Source organism: Schistocerca cancellata, chromosome 1 (assembly GCF_023864275.1).
Source record: "Schistocerca cancellata isolate TAMUIC-IGC-003103 chromosome 1, iqSchCanc2.1, whole genome shotgun sequence".
Classification (NCBI taxonomy): domain Eukaryota; kingdom Metazoa; phylum Arthropoda; class Insecta; order Orthoptera; family Acrididae; genus Schistocerca; species Schistocerca cancellata.
In genome coordinates this window covers 1,078,976,026-1,078,998,702 of record NC_064626.1, presented here as the reverse complement: position 1 = coordinate 1,078,998,702, position 22,677 = coordinate 1,078,976,026, and the positions used below count along the sequence as shown (strand labels likewise).

At 43.2% G+C, this 22,677-nt stretch overlaps 1 protein-coding gene across 1 annotated transcript in view; it reads left to right on the top strand.

The window, feature by feature from the left end:
• LOC126091050 (uncharacterized) overlaps positions 1-22,677 on the top strand; it is a 376,404-nt gene that overhangs the window by 71,217 nt on the left and 282,510 nt on the right. The gene's annotated exons all lie outside the window — the stretch shown is intronic.

Genomic DNA, 22,677 nt, shown 5'->3' with positions numbered 1-22,677 from the left:
CATTCGATGGATAAGAGAAGCGGATCCTTAGGCCAGGCGCGATATAGCTGTGACGTTATGTATCCAGTTTAGTGAAGTATTGGATTATTCTAAATGATTATGACTTCGCATACACGTGTTTACACGGTACCTTTAATATGGTAGGATTTGTCTCTCTCAGATCGACAGATGAAGACTGAATACTCAGTCACTCTTGCGAAATTACAGATAATCAGAAATACAGACTTATAGGAATTGAACACAGTGAGTTGCATGCCATGGTATAAAATCTGTGCCTCCTGAGGTGGTTTTATACTTATCTTTAACGTACTGCCATTTCCGCCTTTATTACATTATCTGTGGGAGTGTTCGGAGACTACAGTAAGTCATTCTTTGTGATTTCATTTTGATCTGTTATCATGTTGGACCTTAGAGATTTCTGATGAGGCAGAACGCAGTCCCTCGCGGCGGTGACATTATGTAAAATGTTATAGGACGTCCAGCCATGTCAAGTGGTTAAAATACCATGAGCTTTCGACCAAGCATTCCATGGGAGTTGTTAAGCGGAATGACTGCTGATGGATTGCAGGTACGCCCTTATATTACACTCTAGCTGCCGGCTGTAACGTCACTGGTGCCCATGGCATCGCCATAGACAAGCGGCTTCTGGATCTTCGTAATTAAAGAGGCCATCGGAACAAAAACTTACAGACAGCACTCTAAATGAAGAGGACGGCGTTGAGCTCAGTGCGGCTTGAGATCCAGTGATAGCGAGGTTGAAGCGGGCACATCGAACGCGGAGTGGACTTGTGTGCCCATGTATTGCGATACTTTGGGCACCAGTGACGTCGCAGCCGGCAGCTAGAGTATGTAAGGGAGTACTAGCAGCCCATCAGCAGTCATTCCACTTAACAATCGCCAAGGAGTGAATGGTCGATAGCTCCTGGAATTTTAATCTCATGTCGCTGCTGGAAGCAGTCTCAATGGAGAGACGTCTACAGACGTTAGAGTAACCTCTGGCGTGCCACAGGGGAGTGTTATGGGACCATTGCTTTTCACAATATATATAAATTACCTAGTAGATAGTGTCAGAAGTTCCATGCAACTTTTCGCGGATGATGCTATAATATACAAAGAAGTTGCAGCATTAGAAAATTGTAGCGAAATGCAGGAAGATCTGCAGCGGATAGGCACTTGGTGCAGGGAGTGGCAACTGACCCTTAACATAGACAAATGTAACGTATTGCGAATACATAGAAAGAAGGATCCTTTATTGTATGATTATATGATAGCGGAACAAACACTGGTAGCAGTTACTACTGTAAAATATCTGGGAGTATGCGTGCGGAACGATTTAAAGTGGAATGATCATATAAAATTAATTGTTGGTAAGGCGGGTACCAGGTTGAGATTCATTGGGAGAGTCCTTAGAAAATGTAGTCCATCAACAAAGGAGGTGGCTTAAAAAACACTCGTTCGACCTATACTTGAGTATTGCGCATCAGTGTGGGATCCGTACCAGATCGGGTTGACGGAGGATATAGAGAAGATCCAAAGAAGAGCGGCGCGTTTCGTTACAGGGTTATTTGGTAACCGTGATAGCGTTACGGAGATATTTAACAAACTCAAGTGGCAGACTCTGCAAGAGAGGCGCTCTGCATCGCGGTGTAGCTTGCTCGCCAGGTTTCGAGAGGGTGCGTTTCTGGATTTGGTATCGAATATATTGCTTCCCCTACTTATACCTCCCGAGGAGATCACGAATGTAAAATTAGAGAGATTAGAGCGCGCACGGAGGCTTTCAGACAGTCGTTCTTCCCGCGAACCATACGCGACTGGAACAGGAAAGGGAGGTAATGACAGTGGCACGTAAAGTGCCCTCCGCCACACCGTTGGGTGGCTTGCGTAGTATAAATGTAGATGTAGATGTAGATGTAGAAGCCCGAGAACATTTTATTCTAACTAGACAAATCATCAGTGCACACTAATTTGGTCCATCTGTGCTAACAATGTAACTGGGATATCTAGGGCCATTGCATTTAGTGCCGTGAGCGCACATGGAGTTTGCAGAAAACTGCACACACTTAACATAATAGTAGGAGAACTTCGCTAGTAACCGTACAGTGTGAGGCGGGAGATACTTAGTATGTCAGTATCTTATTCTCCCTCTTCCTATTCCACTCGTAGCTAGCGCGCGGAAAGAACAATTGCCTGTGCCCTGCTGTCGGAAGCTGAGTTCCTCTAAGATTACCTTCGTGATCTCATGTGAGTCGCGGGAGAATAAGGAGGGAGTTACATGTTTCGTGGCTGTTCATGGAAAGTGCGCTCTAGTAATTTTAGTAGTGAGACTTAATGTCACGCACATGTTTCCTCCCAGCACATTGTTAAGCATTTCTGTGGCACACTCGCACTCACCAAATAAATCTTTGGCGACGAAAGGATATCAACTTTGAACGCTATCAATCTCTTTTGATTACCCTGTCTAATAAGATTCCCAGAGTGGCGTATTCAAATTAGTCGGAGTAGTATTTTGTAACCGACTTCCGTCGTGGATGATATACACTTCCCTAGTAGTCTTTTAATAGCATCTCAATATGTAAATTGTCGTATAGAGCTGAGATATCGAAGAAGACTACTATCAAGAAGTTGCGCTGAAGGAACTCGGCCAACACGTCACTCATTAATATTCCTTGACTGTCCTATCTTCCCTCTTTCTTTTCCGGAGTTAGGAGTGGAGATTTGCAGAAATGAGATAAGACTATATGATCCTGCAAAGCGTACTCATTACTACATGTTAATGGAGTCTGTGTGAAGATATCCAGTACAGAAGTGTACAGTTGTTGCCACCTCAGTCAAACTAGGCCTGTGTCTAGTGACGTACCAACATCGTTGACTTCCATGCTCATGTGTTTTTGATCTTAGTCACTTTATTATTATTCTCTCATTGTGAAACTGAAAATTTCTTTGCAAGTCTCAGTAAAGAATAGGACACTCCGTCACCATTTTTATTCAGCTTAATGTTGGATCAATAGTTGAAGCATCGATTTGGCTTCCACAACATCAAGCTGACGAGGAGGGAGCAGTGACGGACTCGGAGAGATGGAATTTATAATAGTAGTCAAATAAATTTTGACACAAAGACTACTCAGCAAACCACATTTTTAATCTGGAGGAAATACGTTTACTTTTGAAGTACATGTCTTATCATACATTCGATCTAGCGATGCAAAAAGTCCTTCTGGCTTAAGACACTAAGTATCGATGGACACTACTTTTTTGGAGGAAACTTTACAAGCTATTATAAATTGAAACCTATAAGAGGCACCAGCATAAAATGCGAGGGTGTTGAAGGGTTTCACTGGATGATGATGATGTTTGGCTTGTGGGGCGCTCAACTGCGTTGTTATCAGCGCCCGTACAATTACCCAATCTTTGCTCAGTCCAATTTCGCCACTTTCCTGGATGATGATGAAATGATGAGCACAACACAAACACCCAGTCATCTCGAGGCAGGTGAAAATCCCTGACCCCGCCGGGAATCGAACCCGGGACCCCGTGCTCGGGAAGCGAGAACGCTACCGCGAGACCACGAGCGGCGGACGGTTTCACTGGAGGTGCAATAAATAAGGTTAAATGACATCTACAGTTTTCAGTGATCATTGTTTCAATGTACTGATGCTGTTTTCGGTCATTAACCTTCCATAATTGACTCGAATAAAACTATCGATCTTTCGTTTACGCCTTCAGACATCACTTTTGTGATGCAATAGTATGGATCACCACTTGCGCGTTCTGTCGACGTTTCGACATTCAGATGGTGCCACTCCTATCCTGAATGGAGAACACTGCTCCATGATACTGTATCTGTTCCACAAATTAAACTGGGCAGTGAAATTAACAGAGACGCTAAAGAGATAATGACATGGTTTCATTGAAGTAAATGGAGTGAGTGCGTACGAGGTTCTAAACTCTTCTTCTGGAAACTGAACAATGGGTTTCTGAGGGATGTCACAGAGGATAACAACAAAGAAGAAATGAAAGTCGAGGAAATTCAAACTGTAAGAAAAGTGACAGCGAAGACACTTGGTTATGTTACGGTCTTTCAGAGTGGCCAGCTAGAAGGAAGCGTTGAATATAAACAAATCTTGAAACTAACAACGAATTTCATCTCTAATTATGATATTCGTTCAGCATTGTGCTCAGGGAGTAATTTTTTTACTTAGATGTTTATACATATTTCTTTAGTCTTCGTCCTCACTTTCTAAGCACACCTACTGCAAAGCTTTCGAAGAAGAATTCAAAATGTTGCCGAGATATCCTCCGCAGTCAGAAATGAAACAAACAACAATAAAGCGTTTCTCAACACCGGCTGGTCACCGAAATAACACCTCAAGGCTCATTGAATGCTGTCCGTGGAAGTCTGCCATATAACACCACAGTTTGTTCTGGCTTCAGTTTTGCTACAACGTGAAGGTTAGGTTCAGCTGTTGTTTTCACGGCGCCAACGGAACACTGTAAATAAAGAACACCCTTCTACCTTCACCTCGCTGAGAGGCGAGGCGCCTCTGTTCGGAAACTTAAGATATCTCTCCAGAAGTATCTCGCTAACGTCTTTCAGTACTGTTATTCCGAGAATCCATTAGCTGCAGTTGGAACGGGTTTTGTCAGTTTCCCACGAAGCCGAACAGTAGTATCGCATAAATGACGTCATGAAGCGTTCCGGAATGTTCTGAACAAATGATACGCGAATTCACTCGTTGCAGCGAAGAAGTGCTACTAGAAAATTGTTGTTGTCTCTTGTTATCTACTTTTTATGTTCTTTAGAAGGCTGTAGAGAAGGGCGTGGATTGTGATCATTATTTGCATGTCAGTAATATGCTTACTAAAGACTATACAAAATAATACTGGCCCCAAAAATACAATGCGCAACACAGTTAAAGGATCATTTTTCGAAACGACCTCATTGTCTGCCATCGTGAGGTGTTGGTTGTTGTTGTGGTCTTCAGTCCTGGGACGGTTTGATGCAGCTCTCCATGCTACTCTATCCTGTGCAAGCTTCTTCATCTCCCAGTACCTACTGCACCCTACCTCCTTCAGAATCTGCTTAGTGTATTCATCTCTTGGTCTCCTTCTACGATTTTTACCCTCCACGCTGCCCTCCAATACTAAATTGGTGATCCCCTGATGCCTCAGAACATGTCCTACCAACCGATCTCTTCTTCTAGTCAAGTTGTGCCACAAACTCCTCTTCTCCCCAATTCTATTCAATACCTCCTCATTAGTTATGTGATCTACCCATCTAATCTTCAGCACTCTTCTGTAGCACCACATTTAGAAAACTTCTATTCTCTTCTTGTCCAAACTATTTATCGTCCATATTTTACTTCCATACATGGCTACACTCCATACAAATACTTTCAGAAACGGCTTCCTGACACTTAAATCTATACTCGATGTTAACAAATTTCTCTTCTTCAGAAACGCTTTTCTTGCCATTGCAAGTCTACTTTTTATATCCTCTCTACTTCGACCATCATCAGTTAATTTGCTCCCCAAATAGCAGAACTCCTTTACTACTTTCAATGTCTCATTTCCTAATGTAGCATCACCCGAGTTAACTCGATTACATTCCATTATCCTCGTTTTGCTTTTGTTGATGTTCATCTTATATCCTCCTTTCAAGACACTGTCCATTCCGTTCGACTGATCTTCCAAGTCCTTTGCTGTCTCTGAGAGAATTACAGTGCCATCGGCGAACCTCAAAGTTTTTATTTCTTCTCCATGGATTTGAATACCTACTCCGAATTTTTCTTTTGTTTCCTTTACTGCTTGCTCAATATACAGATTGAATAACATCGGGGAGAGGCTACAACTCTGTCTCAATCCCTTCCCAACCACTGCTTCCCTTTCATGTACCTCGACTCTTATAACTGCCATCTGATTTCTGTACAAATTGTAAATAGCCTTTTGCTCCCTGTATTTTACCCCTGCCGCCTTCAGAATTTGAAAGAGAATATTCCAGTTAGCATTGTCAATAGGTCTGCCTTTCCTTAATCTAGCTCTAGATATGCCGTAGGGTCAGTATTGCCTCACGTGTTCTAACATTTATACGGAATCCAAACTGATCTACCACGAGGTTGTCTTCTACCAGTTTTTCCATTCGTCTGTAAAGAATTTGCGTTAGTGTTTTGCATGCGTGACTTATTAAACTGATAGTTCGGTAATTTTCACATCTGTCAACACCTGCTTTCTTTGGAATTGGAATTATTATATTCTTCTTGAAGTCTGAAGGTATATCGCCTGTCTCATACATCTTGCTCACTAGATGGTAGAGTTTTGTTAGGCCTGGCTACCCCAAGGCTATCAGTAGTTCTAATGGAATGTTGTCAACTCCCGGGGCCTTGTTTCGACTTAGGTCTTTCAGTGGTCTGTCAAACTCTTCACGCTGTATCATATCTCCAATTTCGTCTTCATCCACATCCTCTTCCATTTCCATTATATTGCCCTGAAGTACATCGCCCTTGAATAGACCCTCTATATACTCCTTCCACCTTTCTGCTTTCCCTTCTTTGCTTAGAACTGGGTTTCCATCTCAGCTCTTGATATTCATACAAGTGGTCGTCTTTTCTCCAAAGGTCTCTGTAATTTTCATGTAGGCAGTATCTATCTTACCCCTAGTGAGATAAGCCTCCACATCTTTACATTTGTCCTCTAGCCATGCCTGCTTAGCCATTTTGCACTTCCTGTCGATCTCATTTTTGAGACGGTTGTATTCCTTTTTGCCTGCTTCATTTACTGCATTTTTATATTTTCTCCTTTCATCAATTAAATTCAATATTTCTTCTGTTACCCATGGATTTCTACTAGCCCTCGTCTTTTTACCTACTTGATCCTCTGCTGCCTTCACTACTTCGTCCCTCAAAGCTACCCATTCTTCTTCTACTGCATTTCTTTCCCCCATTCCTGTCAATTGTTCCCTTTTGCTCTCCCTGAAACTCTGTACAACCTCTGGTTTTTTCAGTTTATCCAGGTCCCATCTCCTTAAATTCCCACCTTTTTGCAGGTGCTTCAGTTTTAATCTACAGGTCATAACCAATAGATTGTAGTCAGAGTCCTCATCTGCCCCTGGAAATGTCTTACAATTTAAAACCTGTTCCTAAATCTCTGTCTTACCATTATATAATCTATCTGAAAGCTGTCAGTATCTTCAGGCTTCTTCCATATAAACATCCTTTATTTTATGATTCTTGAACCAAGTGTTAGCCATGATTAAGTTATGCTCTGTGCAAAACTCTACCAGGCGGCTTCCTCTTTCATTTCTTAGCCCCAATCCATATTCGCCTACTACGTTTCCTTCTCTTCCTTTTCCTACTATCGAAGTCCAGTCACCCATGACTATTAAATTTTAGTCTGAATAATTTCCTTTATCTCGTCATACATTTCTGCAATTTCTTCATCATCTGCGGAACTATTTGGCATATTAAGTTGTACTACTGTAGTAGGCGTGGGCTTCATGTCTATCTTGGCCACAATTAGGCGTTCACTATGCTGTTTGTAGTAGCTTACCCGCACTCTTATCTTTTATTCATTATTAAACCTACTCCTGCATTACCCCTATTTGATTTTGTATTTATAACCCTGTATTTACCTTACCAAAAGTCTTGTTCCTCCTTCCACCGAACTTCTCTAATTCCCACTATATCTAACTTTAACGTATCAGTCCGCTGCTCGTGGTCGTGCGGTAGCGTTCTCGCTTTCTACGCCCGGGTTCCTGGGTTCGATTCCCGGCGGGGTCAGGGATTTTCTCTACCTCGTGATGACTGGGTGTTGTGTGATGTCCTTAGGTTAGTTAGGTTTAAGTAGTTCTAGGGGACTGATGGCCATAGATGTTAAGTCTGTTAAGTCCCACAGTGCTCAGAGCCATTTGAACCAATTAAACGTATCCATTTCCCTTTATAAATTTTCTAACCTACCTGCCCGATTAAGGAATCTGATCTGACATTCCATGCTCCGATCCGTAGAACGCCAGTTTTCTTTCTCCTGACGACGTCCTCCTGAGTAGTCTCCACCCAGAGATCCGAATGGGGGACTATTTTACCTCCGGAACCATACAGTAAAGCTGCATGCCATCGGGAAAAATTACGGCTGTAGTTTCCCCTTGCTTTCAGCCGTTCGCAGTACCAACACAGCAAGGCCGTTTTGGTTAGTGTTACAAGGCCAGATCAGTCAATCATCCAGGCTGTTGCCCCTGCAACTACTGAAAAGGCTGCTGCCTCTCTTCAGGAACCACACGTTTGTCTGGCCTCTCAACAGATACCCCTCCGTTGTGGTTGCACCTACGGTACTGCTATATGTATCGTCGTTGAGGCACGCAAGCCTCTCCATCAACGGCAATGTCTATGGTTCATGGGGGGGGGATCGTGAGGTAGACGTTTGAAATGTGGCTGAAAGGTGCATACAACCTTCCCTTGTAACGGTAAAAAAGCTTGGCGCCCTGTGACGTCACCCTCGGGTGGGTTAATCATGTCACGTCACGGAATTTTTGAGCCCTCCCTTTTTTATCGCACATGTCGACACTTTGCTGTTTGAAGCACCGCCGAGCAAGAGGTTGACGTCACAGGGCGCCACCCTTCTGCGCCATTACAGAGGAAGACTGAAGGCACCTTTGAGCCAAATTTCAAACTTCAGCGTCGCAAGGGGACACAATTACAGCATTTCGAGAAAGTGACCCTTTAATTGGGTTGCACAGCGTATTTCATGCATGGTATGCTAGACAACACAACCTACAGTCATCCACCCAGATGCGGACGATGTGAACTGCCTTACCTCTCATAAAATGCATGAAATATGTCCTGGGCCAGTTTTATTTTTCTATTGTTATGTTCTTTTAAGCTATACTTGCTGTAATTCGACCGTGACTGTTTGCTGAAATTATAAACATGTTTTTCAGTGGCTGCTGCCAGGCACAATCTTTCTTAAATTATTTAATATGCAACATGTTTCGAGGTATGATCACATTATCAGACAAAAAAAAATAGCAATACAGGAACTTCTTCCTCATTTCCACTGCTGATATCTTCCTTCCTTCGTTCATTCGGAGTCATCTTAGTTACTAGACAGGAGAAAGCATCAGTTTCTCCAATTACTGTGTGGTTTCCAGTTTTCATGGTGAAGACGTTTTTCATTCGCCTTTCTACCACTCTTCATCACCTACAACTTAGTCTTAATCCTCTTCATGACATATTGTGTGCTGGGTATGCTTTTCATATCCATCAATGGGCCTCCCACGTCATCCTTACAACAGACTCGAATGGTTATATCGCCGGCAAACCTTAATGTTGGAATCTGTAACCTAGGAGTCGCTTTAATAAATTTCGTAACTGAGGAAATGCCAAATTTGGGAGACGATGGCCACTGTTAGTATAATGAAAAAAATAACATCCTCTGGGGCACTCACATAAATAATTCCTGCAGCATTTACCAAATGTACTTGGCGACGAACATAAAAGAGAAAGAAAGTTAACCACCAACCACAGAAAATAGTTGCTGTTGCAAGCTGACTTTGTTACATACGGTAACTACGTAGCTTTTTCATACGACCAAATAGGCTTTGGCAGCCTGTGACAAAATCTTAACGCAAGACAGTGACAGTTTACAATGATATGTTTTAAAAACTTTTGCATTACGTTTGCGTAGCAATCTAGTGCAATGTTCACTTGCACTGATCAGTCTTTGTACTCTGGTCTACTACCGCATCCAGTGAAGACTGGTGACTACATAACTAGCAGACTGTCCAGTTGGATTTTTCTGGGTAGCGACCGTTCATACGTCTGGTCCTTTCTGGAAGCGCAGTGTTCATTCTGACGAAAAGACTGTTGAATGTTGATACACTTCGAGTGGAGCCGCTTATGTCCATATTCGGCGATGATTGTTCACGTGGGAACTATTTGCGTGGCGTAAGGTGGAAGCATAACACAGACCTTGATGTGTGTGCCCCATATAGCGTCTAATCAGAACCGGAAGGGCCCTTAAAAAATAATCGAGTCGGACGTCGATGATGCTCTGTTGCCACATCCTTTCACAATCTTTTTGACTGAGTCTTATACACTACTGGCCATTAAAATTGCTACACCACGAAGGTGACGTGCTACAGACGCGAAATTTAGCCGACAGGAAGAAGATGCTGTGATATGCAAATGATTAGCTTTTCAGAGCATTCACACAAGTTGGCGCCGGTGGCGACACCTACAACGTGCTGACACGAGGAAAGTTTCCAACCGATTTCTCATACACAAACAGCAGTTGACCGGCGTTCCCTGGTGAAACGTTGTTGTGATGCCTCGTGTAAGGAGGAGAAATGCGTACCATCACGTTTCCGACTTTGATAAAGGTCGGATTGTAGCCTATCGGGATTGCGGTTTATCGTATCGCGACATTACTGCTCGCGTTGGTCGAGATCCAATGGCTGTTAGCAGAATATGGAATCGGTGGATTCAGGAGGGTAATACGGAACGTCGTGCTGGATCCCAACGGCCTCGTATCACTAGCAGTCGAGATGACAGGCATCTTATCCACATGGCTGTAACGGATCGTGCAGCCACGTCTCGATCCCTGAGTCAACAGATGGGGACGTTTTCAAGATAACAACCATCTGCACGAACAGTTCGACGACGTTTGCAGCAGCAAGGACTATCAGCTCGGAGACCATGGCTGCGGTTACCCTTGGCGCTGCATCACGGACAGGAGCGCCTGCGATGCTGTACTCAACGACGAACCTGGGTCACGAATGGCAAAACGTCAGTTTTTCGGATGAATCCAAGCTCTGTTTACAGCATCATGATGGTCGCATCCGTGTTTGGCGACATCGCGGTGAACGCACATTGGAAGCGTGTATTCGTCATCGCCATACTGGCGTATCAGCCAGCGTTAAGGGAAGGGATGCCATTGGTTACACGTCTCGGTCACCTCTTGTTCGCACTTTTAACAGTGGGCGTTACATTTCAGATGTGTTACGACCCGTGGCTCTACCCTTCATTCGATCCCTGCGAAACCCTACATTTTAGCAGGATAATGCACGACCGCATGTTGCAGGTCCTGTACGGGCCTTTCTGGATACAGAAAATGTTCGACTGCTGCCCTGGCCAGCACATTCTCCAGATCTCTCACCAACTGAAAACGTCTGGTCAATGGTGGCCGAGCAACTGGCTCGTCACAGTACGCGAGTCACTACTCTTGATGAACTGTGGTATCGTGTCGAACCTGCATGGGCAGCTGTACCTGTACACGCCATCCAAGCACTGTTTGACTCAATGCCCAGGTGTATCAAGGCCGTTATTACGGTCTGAGGTGGTTGTTTTGGGTACTGATTTCTTAGGATCTATGCACCGAAATTGCGTGAAAATGATATCACATGTCAGTTCCAGTATAATATATTTGTCCAATTAATACCCTTTTATCATCTGCATTTCTTCTTGGTGTAGTAGTTTTATTGGCCAGTAGTGTATGTTGCGCCTCTCTGCAGGATGGTTTTGCCGCGTGGCGCACAGCAGTTTTGTTCTTCGATAGGCGTACCGAACGGTAAGCTTCAGTACTAAGACTTTATCAACCTCACAATTTTTCTCAAAAAAAAAAAAAGTGGCTTACATGAACAGATCCCTCTCTCAAAAACACACATGATCACATTTCTCGTAGTTACACTTCTTTCTCATTTGATTTCTCAATCAGTCACATGTTGCCAATAAATTTTCCTCTGTTTCCATTATTTGTGTTTTATCGCATGGCTCTTTCTCTCACGCCAGTTGCTGCCAACGCTCGTTGTTTCAGTCTATGTGCCAGCAATTCGTGTTCTAATTTTCATGAACGAACGTAAACTGGATTTTTTTTCTGTTACTGTTCCCACAATATACGTCATAAATATTAGTGAAGGTGTGTTTCATATCAGATGTAAGAGATACCGCGTTTGAGGTAAAATATGTAGAAAGCCTGGTCAGATGTAAGAGCGGCCCAGATGGCCATAATCTTGACAGGATAAATAAATAAATTCCATTACTCGGCGGACTGTGAATGCGGAGTTGCACGGAACGCTGGCGTTAAGCGGCCTCCGCCCCTTGGTCCTCGCCCCTTCCCATCCCGATGCGCCAGAAGGAGCCCGGAGCTTCCTAACTGCCGCTGTTGACGGACGCTACTCTCAGGGTGCTTCCCTGGTTAGTGGAGGCGTAAATTCCAGTCGCACAGCTTTCCCAAACAACCCGATAGCCTGTCAGCGACGGCGGCCGCTTCTAAAACTGGTGTAGCTTTCCGCTTGGCGAGCGCCGTCGTCCACACGAAAATAAATAGGTCTCAGTTTTATAGCGACGCGTTCTTCAAAAATACTGTCAGGTTCACTGCCAGCGGAACTGGCTTTGGTGAGGCGGGGCGGGGAAGGAGGAAAAGGGGGGGGGGAGGCAGGGAGGGGAAGGGGGCAGGGGAGAGCTCGGCAGACGTAGGCAAAGTGCTGACGGGTGCACACAACAACAGAGAGTGGGGAAGTGATCGCTCTGGTCTTAATTAACACTACTGCGGTCGGGTGGCTCGCGCGACTTTCTACCTTCTGTAGGATGACCATGCTTCCCCTGAGGTACTTGAACTAAAGTCTGAATCAGAGGACAGCTTCGGGCGTTATGACGTGTCGGAGCGAACAGCCAGCCCGTTAATCCGTGTGACATCAGACATGAGCTGTGCACTACAATGTCGCCTAGAGAAACGGAACACAAGGTTTCAGTCAGCTGTAGCGCTCTCGACGGTTGGTTGGTTGATTTGGGAGAGGGTAACAAACAGCGAGGTCATCGGCCCGACGGAATAGGGAAGGATGGGGAAGAAAGTCGGCCCTGACCTTTCAAAGGAACCGTCCCGGCACTTGACTGAAACGATTTAGGGAAAGCACGGAAAACCTAAAGCAGGACGGCCGGACGCGGGTTTGAACCGTCGTCCTCTCAAATGCGAGTCCAGTGTGTTCTGGGTGGCAATAGTACGGCGTCGCAGGTTCGAATCCTGCCTCGGGCATGGATGTGTGTGATGTCCTTAGGTTAGTTAGGTTTAAGTAGTTCTAAGTTCTAGGGGACTTATGACCACAGCAGTTGAGTCCCATAGTGCTCAGAGCCATTTGAACCATTTTTGAGCGATAGTATGGCGACCACAAGTAAACCGGAGCAGCAAGTTTTTCTGTCTTTAAAAAAGTAGTATTCTATACCGCCCAGTCAGATTATTGTGATCATCGTCATTGATCCACGCAGGCCGTTCTGACCGAGCGGTTAGAGGCGCTTCAGTCTGGAACCGCGCCACCGCTACGGTCCCAGGTTCGAATGCTGCCTCGGGCATGGATGTGTGTGATGTCCTTAGGTTAGTTAGGTTTAACTAGTTCTAAGTTCTAGGGGACTAATGACCTCAGAATTTGAGTCCCATAGTGCTCAGAGCCATTTGAACAATTTTGAATAAACAAAAAGTTTAATACGAGGGTTGTCTAGAAAGTAAGTTCCGATCGGTCGCAAAATGGAAACCACTGGGAAAATCCGGTAAAGCTTTGACCAGATGTGTTGGGCAGTGTTTCTAGTATGCCCGTCGATCGTGTCGCGTCACTCTTTTCAGTTTTGAGTGAACAGTGAGCACGTAAAGATGCGTAGGGAATAGCATCTCCCACCAAGTATGAGGGCCTGGTTAGAGATTTCGCATGTGTCATGCAGCCCACATAACACAACTGTGTGAGCAGTTCCTTCTTCATGCCAATTCTAGGCCACACACTGCAGGAGCAATGAATACGCTTCTGCAGCGTCTCCGATGAGCCTTATAATCTGGGCTATGTTTTCGTGGCATTACCTGGGTGATCTCGTCATTATGGAAGGCAAAATGGATCAACACAAGTACGTATCTGCCCTTGGGGATCATGTTCTCCCCTAAAAGCAGTTCATTTTCCTTAGCACGATGGCATGTACCAGCAAGACTTTTTCCTCACACTTCTATAACTTTCTGACAGATAGTCACATTAATTCTACTGGACAGTGCATTGGTGCGATGCGGTGAACTTGTAAAGTGTTTAGTATACAACAAAGAGATAGAAGTATCAAGGAATGTAATTTACAACGTCATTATTCTGTGCAGCACGCAAATGAATATGAGAACTATCAAGGAGAGAAAAGTGTCGCAGTAGTACCGGAATAAAAGAAATGCACTGATGTGGAGGACTATCGAAGTACCGTGTCTATCCGTCTGCGCTACAGAACAGCTCTCCATATAGCCCAGAAAGTAAGGCCGTGTACTGAAAGATACTTTGCGAAAGAAGAGATTGTGATGGCCACTAAAGAAATGTATCCACATCGATAGAGGACTTTGCAAGATTAAGTTTGTCGCGTAAGACTATTATGCGAGCCCGATGGTGACGTTGAGGGGCGCCATGCTTTTACGCCATTACAGAAGCACCTTTGAGCCAAATTTCTAACTTATGCTTCGCGATGGGAGACAGTTACGGTGTTTCGAAAAAGTGATCCCTCAATTTTGTTGCACAGTGTATATGGGAAGGATGGCTATTTTGATATAAGGCGGACCATTAACTGTCTTTTGAAGTCTGGAAAGAATTAAGTTCCTCTGATTTTTTGAGAAAGATTATTCAAAAGACGGGTTCCTGATACAGAAAAAAGGTTTAGAAAACACGGTAGTGATATATGATGGTAGAGAGGATTTCACTTTGTTGAGAACGAGTATTTCTGCTGCGCGCAATTATTCAGAAGATCTTAGAGTATTGGTCAAAACAAGAGTGAGAATTCCTGTAAAGATATGCCCTGAAACCAACACCTTCTGGGTTATGGATCAATCTGTTCTCTCATTCCCTTGGTCTGTTATGTAGAAGTAAACACAGTAGGCAGAGCTGCATACGTTTACACGGATCCTGACACATCCTCCAGCCCTTCTTCGCATTGAATCATGCACTTTTTCAAATAATCCTGGCTTCATTCAGATTGTGTCACATGCATTTGTCACATGCTACTGTAATATTTGCATATTGTCGATGGGTTGGGCATATACCAATGCCATAAAATGTCCTCATAGCTAGAAATCCAACGGATTCAAGTTCGATAGGCGGGGAGACCAAGCTACCGAACCTCCTAGATCAATCCAAACCCCGTTAAACTTTTCGGTGAGGTGAAATCTCGGGATCTGTAGAAAACTGGGTGGTATCCCATGGCTCATAAACCACAGCCGTTGTCCCGCATCTCGTGGTCGTGCGGTAGCGTTCTCGCTTCCCACGCCCGGGTTCCCGGGTTCGATTCCCGGCGGTGTCAGGGATTTTCTCTGCCTCGTGATGGCTGGGTGGCTGGGTGTTGTGTGCTGTCCTTAGGTTAGTTAGGTTTAAGTAGTTCTACGTTCTAGGGGACTGATGACCATAGCTGTTAAGTCCCATAGTGCTCAGAGCCATTTTGAGCCACAGCCGTTGTCTTTATGCAAGGTTAACGTTCTCCAGTAGCGCGCAGAAACGAAACACAGCACCTGTTAATCTCTTTAACAAAGTGTATGGTCCTTTGACACTGTCACCGACAATTCCTATCCGTACATTTATATTGAAGTCGCCCCGATGCCTCACCTCCATGACTGCACGGAGATCAAATTCCGTCCATTCGTTGTAGAGGTTGTCCGAGCAGAAATGGTCAGTATTCAGGGATATGACAGGAACAATCACTCGAAGCAAAAAATTCTAGTAAACATAGGCTCTAAAACGCATACTTTAAGAACTATGAACAGTTCTTCATCTTTGATACTGTGAAACAAATCTCTTCTACTGTAAGCTATTTGATTTCGATATTTTGAAAGGTAGTAGCATGGGCCAAATAAGAAAAAAATGTTCAGTAAACATGGACTGTGCAGTGCATACCTTAAGAGCTATGAGCACTTGTCCATCTTCGCCACTGTGAAACACATCGCTTCTACTGAGCGAGTGCTTGTAGCCCTCAAAGTATGTATTACGGGCCCATGTTTAACAGACAATTGTTTCTCGTTTGGGTCTGTACTACCTCCTTCCATAAGATGGAGAGCAAAGAGCTTCCAGTAGAAGTGATTTGTTTCACAGTGTCGAAGATGTATCCTTAGCTCTGAAGCGATGCATTATAGAGCCCCAATATAATCGAAAATAAGGCGGAAATTCAAAAAACAATAGGATGTAACTGCTTAAATACCACAAAAACACACGATACGGTACTTTTATATCGCGTAGAGACACAAATTGTATGTTTTTTCACATGTTCAAACGGGATATTGAATATAAAACGGTGAGTTTCATTCACTGAAGTAATCAATAAGTTTCTTTTGGGCTAGAATCGTATATCGCTTACGTGCCAGCACGATCATGCTGGCGTTCCACCAGCATTAGTCCGGCAGAGGTTATTCCCGGCTGGATTTCTGGACGAAACAAAGTTTTGCTGCCTCTATATGTGTCATAAATCCTTCGTCGACCAATCTGTCGTCACTATTGTGTAATGTAGGATATACACAATCGTCTGCGATTGTAATAAAAGTCTTATTTAGTCAATATACACTTCTGACAAGTAGGTAAAAGGACGAGGGCTATTAGAAATCCTTGGGTAACGCAAGAGATATTGAATTTAATAGATGAAAGGAGAGTATATAAAAATGCAGTAGATGAAGCAAGCGAAAAGGAATACAAACGTCTCAAAGATGAGATTGACAGGAAGTGCAAAATGGCTAAGCAGGGATGGCTACAGGACAAATGTAAGGATGTAGAAGCATATATCGCTGGGGGTAAGATAGATACTGCCTACAGGAAAATTAGAGAGACCTTTGGAGAAAAGAGAACCACCTGTATGAATACCAAGAGCTCAGATGGAAAACCAATCCTGAGCAAAGAAGAGAAAGCTGAAAGATAGGAGGAGTATTTAGAGTTCTTTGCTGATCCATTATGGACTGTGGGACAACGGCTGGCATGTATTTCCTGATACAATAATTTACCAAAAGCCGTATGTATTTTAGAAATTTATTTTATGAACTTCTTATATGCTACCAGTTTCGGCATTACATTGATGCCATCTTCAGGCCTCACACGCCATAGTCGCAAAATCGCTATACACGGAAGCACCTATATAACTGGATCCGTGAATCAAATAATTGTTTCAAGAAAGAGTATTTAGAGGGTCTACACAAGGCGAGGTACTTGAGGCCAATATTATGGATATTGAAAAGGACATAGATGAAGAAGAAATGGGAGATATGATACTGCAAGAAGAATTTGACAGAGCACTGAAAGACCTAAATCGAAAACAAGCCCCGGGAGTAGACAACATTCTATTAGAACTACTGATAGCCTTGGGTGAGTCGGCCATGACAAAACCCTTCCACTGGTGAGCTAGATGTATGAGGTAGGCGAAATACCATCAGACTTTAAGAAGAAAATAATAATTCCAATCCCAAAGAAAGCAGGTGTTGACTGGCGTGAAAATCACCGAAATATCAGTTTAATAAGTCTCGGTTGCAAAATACAAACACGAATTCTTTACAGACGAATTGAAAAACTGGTAGAAGCCGACCTCGGGGAAGATCGATTAGGATTCTGTAGAAATGTTGGAAGTCGCGAGGTAATACTGGCCGTACGACCTATCTTAGAAGATAGATTAAGGAAAGGCAAACCTACCTTTCTAACATTTGTAGACTTAGAGACAGCTTTTGATAATGTTGACTGGAATACTCTCTTTCAAATTCTGCAGGTGGCAGGAGTGAGATACAGGGAGCGAAAGGCTATTTACAGTTTGTACAGAAACCAAATGGCAGTTATAAGAGTCGAAGGACAGAAAGAGAAGCAGTGACTGGGAAGAGAGTGAGACAGGGTTGTAGACAATCCGCAATGTTATTCAATCTGTATATTGAGCAAGCAGTAAAGGAAACAAAAGAAAAATTTGGAGTGGAATTAAAATCCATGGAGAAGAAATAAAAACTTTGAGGTTTGCCGACGACATTATAGTTCTGTCAGAGACAGCAAAGGACCTAGAAGATCAGTTGAACGGAATGGACAGTGTCTTGAAAGGAGGATATAAGATGAACGTTAACAAAAGCAAAACGAGGACAATGGAATGAGGTCGAATTAAATCAGGAGATGCTGAGGAAAATAGATTAGGAAATGAGACATTTAAAGTAGTAGATGAGTTTTGCTATTTGGGGAGCAAAATAACTGATGATCGTCGAAGTAGAGAGGATGTAAAATATAGACTGGCTATGGCAAGGAAAGCATTTCCAAGAACAGAAATTTGTTAACATCGAATATAGATTTAAAGCTGGGGGCACAGGTTGTGAGTCGTGTTTGGATAGTTCTGTCGGTACAGCACTTGCACACAAAGGGCAAAACTCTCAGGTTCGAGTACTGATACGGCATTCAGCTTTGCAGCTTTAATGTACCAGAAAATTTCAAATCAGCCCACACTCCACAAGTGTGTGAAATTGCTACTAGGTTTTAGGGTACGGACTATCTGTGAAAGTAAATCCGAATATCTCTTGATTTGAAAAATGAGTCCTCTGTTTGCTGATGATGCTGTGGCATACGGGAAGGCGTCCTCGTTGAGTGACTGTAGGAGCAAACAAGATGATTTATACAAAATTTCTAGTTGGTGTGATGAATGGCAGCTTGCTCTAAATGTAGAAAAACGTAACTTAATGCAAATGAGTGGAAAAAACAATTCCGTCATTTTCGACTACAGCATTAGCAGTGCATTGCTTGAAACAGTCCATTAAATATCTAGGTCTGACGTCGCAAAGGAGTACGAAATGGAATGAATACGTAAGGACGCTAGTAGGGAATGCTATTGTTCGACTTTGTTTCATAGGGAGAATTTTAGGAAATTGTGATTCATTCGTAAAGGAGCCCGCGTACTTGCGATCCATTCTTGAGTGCTGCTCGGGTTTTTGGGATCCCCACTAGGTCAGAAAAGGAAGACATCGAAGCAATTCTGAGGCGGTAGGCTGGACTTTGTCACTGGTAGGTTGGAACAACACACAAATATTGGGAACCCTTGGAGGGAAGACGACGTACTTTTCGCGGAACACTGTTAAGAAAATTTAGAGAACTAGCACTTGAACCTGACTACAGAACGATTCTACGGCCACCAACTTACATTTCGTATAAGGACCAAGAAGAGAAGGTAAGAGAAATTAGTGCTCAGAGGGAGGCGTATAGATAGTCGTTTTTCCCTAGCTCTGTTTGTGAGTGGAAGAGGAAAGGAAGTGACTAGTAGTGATTCAGAGTGCCCTCCGCCACACGCATCACCGTGGCTTGCGGAGTACGTATGTAGCTTCAGCTGAAGACGTACGAAATTAGTGACCTATGAATCAGTTTTATCATTGCGATCTGACTGCAAGATTTTGTAGGAAATTATCTAGAAAGTATAAATAGTTCAAATGGTTCAGATGGCTCCGAGCACTACGGAACTTAACATCTGAGATTATCAGCCCCCTAGACTTAGAACTACTTAAACCTAACTAACCTAAGGACATCACGCACACCCATGCCCGAGGCAGGATTCAAACCTACGACCGTAGCAGCAGCGCATTTCCGCACTGAAGCGCCTAGAATCGCTCGGCCACAACGGCCGGCGTATAAATAGTAACTTTTTAAAGCGCAACAATTTACAGTGCGAGAGCAAAAGGAAAATTCCGTTAAAATGAATATGACCAGTCGTACCAGATATCTCGCCAAACATAACTTGGGCTATAGCCAGTTGCAGTGCAAATGGACATATTGACCCAATTTGTATAAAAATACTCACTCACAAAGCACCGAGTAACGACTCTTTCTGTAGGAAAAAGCATTGGTCGAAGCATACTTCGCATTTTCGAGTCGTGTTATTTTTGTATGTTATGACTAACTGCCGTGCGGCAGAATGAGAGGTGTATTGTGTTTTTATTGTAACATTTGTAATTTGTTTTTAATCTTTTGATGCAGTAGCTGGTAGCGTGCTTTTTTTTACTTCTATTGTCGAATCTGAAGGTGGCTGTTGCATTGCCGAAACCAGTTACTCTACTCAGAAAGTTGTGCGTGCAAGACAGTTAAATAAAAGTTACTACAAAATTCCTCGCACGTCTTTGCAGAAGACTGTGAAACAGTTTTTAAAGAGTTTCATCCTCATAAGCTGGAATTCCCGCACATTTTTGGTCATAATTGACCAGGATGAAGTACCCCCGACAAATCTTGTGAATGGGTTTGTCAATAAACAAAACGTTTAATATTACCCGGAACACAAACCCGCAGTTGTTTATGTAAAGCGCCAGGGAACCCAAAGGTCGTCGTGAGGTGTACTGCTGGTCAATCGATATGTGGGGCCGTATTTCTTTAAGACAATTCCGTGCGGTATGCGGTCATGATTAACAATTTTTTCATTCCACACCTTTACGGACACTGCTGTTTACAAGCGGCATAGTTTCAGCAAGACGATGCTACAGCCCATACGGCCTGTAATTCGACTGCCAAACTTTCCTCATCGATTACTCTCGGGATTCGGAGATATCCCATGGCCACTGAGATAACCTGGTCTTTCAGTTCCTGACTGTATTCTATGGGGTCACCTGAAGATCAAAGATTTTTCATGGAGGCTCCACAATACCGATATGTTGAAAGCTGCAATCCAGGAAGAGGTAGAGCCATACCTCAAATTATGACGAAGGACTTAATGAAGAGCCGGCCGGAGTGGCCATGCGGTTCTAGGCGCTACAGTCTGGAGCCGAGCGACCTCTACGTCGCAGGTTCGAATCCTGCCTCGTGCATTGATGTGTGTGATGTCCTTAGGTTAGTTAGGTTTAATTAGTTCTAAGTTCTAGGCGACTGATGACCTCAGAAGTTGAGTAGCATAGTGCTCAGAGCCATTTGAACCATTTTGAACTTAATGAAGAGTGAACATCTTCAGCCATTCGTAGTCAGTGATGGAGGCCATTTGCGTGAAGTACTTTTTAATAAATAAACTTGTTTCTGATTTTTCAGTGAGGCAACGTGTGTAGAACAGTTATCTGTAAGTTACACTGGTGCAAACGTAAGTTAAATCTCATAATAACCATATGAACCACTCTGTACAAGCGTTGCTAAAGTTTCAGGCTGCGAAACTGAGTAATGAAAAACGAATTAAAAGAGCTCTACAGACGGTCTTTAGTGCTTGTGCCCCTTAGTTTAGTGCATTTTTGATAGTGCCATTATAAATGTCATTAGGGATTGTACCCTCCCTCTTACAAATCGGCCTATCCTGCTTGCGATATAAAATATGACCGTAGATCGCGTGTATGCCTAACGGTTTTTTTCTAATTGTATAAGGCTGTCTTTCCCGAAGAAGTGATACGGATAAGTAGGAGGAAAGTGTACAACCGACCCTTTGATGGAAAGTCTACTAAAAATAAAAGTAATTAAGCCGAACAGGGTTATAATTTGGAAAATGAAAGTTATTTTGTGCAATCACGCACGAACAACACTGGACACAAAGGGATACCACTGATCATGAATCCAAAAGTTATACTAATGAACGAAAAGGAAGTAATTAACGGTCGCCAACCCACTAGGGCAGTTTACGTCCAAAATCCTGTACAAAATGATGGGAAAGAAAAAACATGTACTATTAAAAACTGACGTGGCAACTAAAGGCTGCCATGGTGTTTTTGTTTTTTGTTTTTTTACACTAATTTTAAGTGAGTATGTAATGATAAAGCAAACTGAAAAGTCACTCTTACGTTATGTTTGGCATTAAATTTTTAAAAAGGCAAACGAGTAATGATTTGGAAATACGCAATTAAACTGTATGTTAGTACTGAACTTCGTTACGTGAACAATGACTATCAGTGACCTTAAGCATAACGTCATCAAAGAAATTTAGAAAAAAAGCAAGCACTTTTTATTTTGCCGTTATTTATTTTACAAATTGGATTTCATATTATTGTCTGAACAATTGAGCCTTTTTTACTGACTTGAACAGAATTAAATACTAGAATACGTACCAAACCAAACAGCCATGTGCTCCAAGCTATATGTAAAATAAAGAACACTTCCACACTCTTAATTTGTGCATTTCTTTAGATTTAGATTTTTTTTCAGTGATTGATTCTCAAACTTGAAAAATGAAATTGCTTTACTTTGCCTATGTTGTACAACCGTTAATTGAAAGTAGACGGAGACTAAAATTCTGTAACTATTCTGTAACTATTCAATTTGTTTCTTATGACACTCAGCATATTAGTAAAAAAAGGAACAAGGATCCTGCTTAGTAGCAATGTCTGGGGGCAATGAGGACACAGTCGCCCTGAGTTTAACTGATTATTATTTAAATAAATCTTATCAATCAAATCACATTCAGTTATGCTGCTGGATTAGCCGTTAACACTTTCTACCAATGAACAGTCTTACTTCAGTGCTGTGCATACGACGAAACTCGGAGCCGACGACGAAACTGTGTTGCTGGAACTGCTGCAGTTGAAGACGGTAGCACATTGTGGTGCCACGGCTAATTACAGGAACGGGCAATCGTAATTAATACAGCCTCTTGTACCCGTCCACGGTCGGTACTCCTGCTCGAGACATGTGGCCGGCGCGCGTACATGATGCCGCCGAAAATGGTACTCTCTACTGCGAGAGCGTTAACACTACACTTCAGCACACTACAAGCGCTGGAACCCGTCTCCCTCTCTATCCTCGCGCTCTGTGCA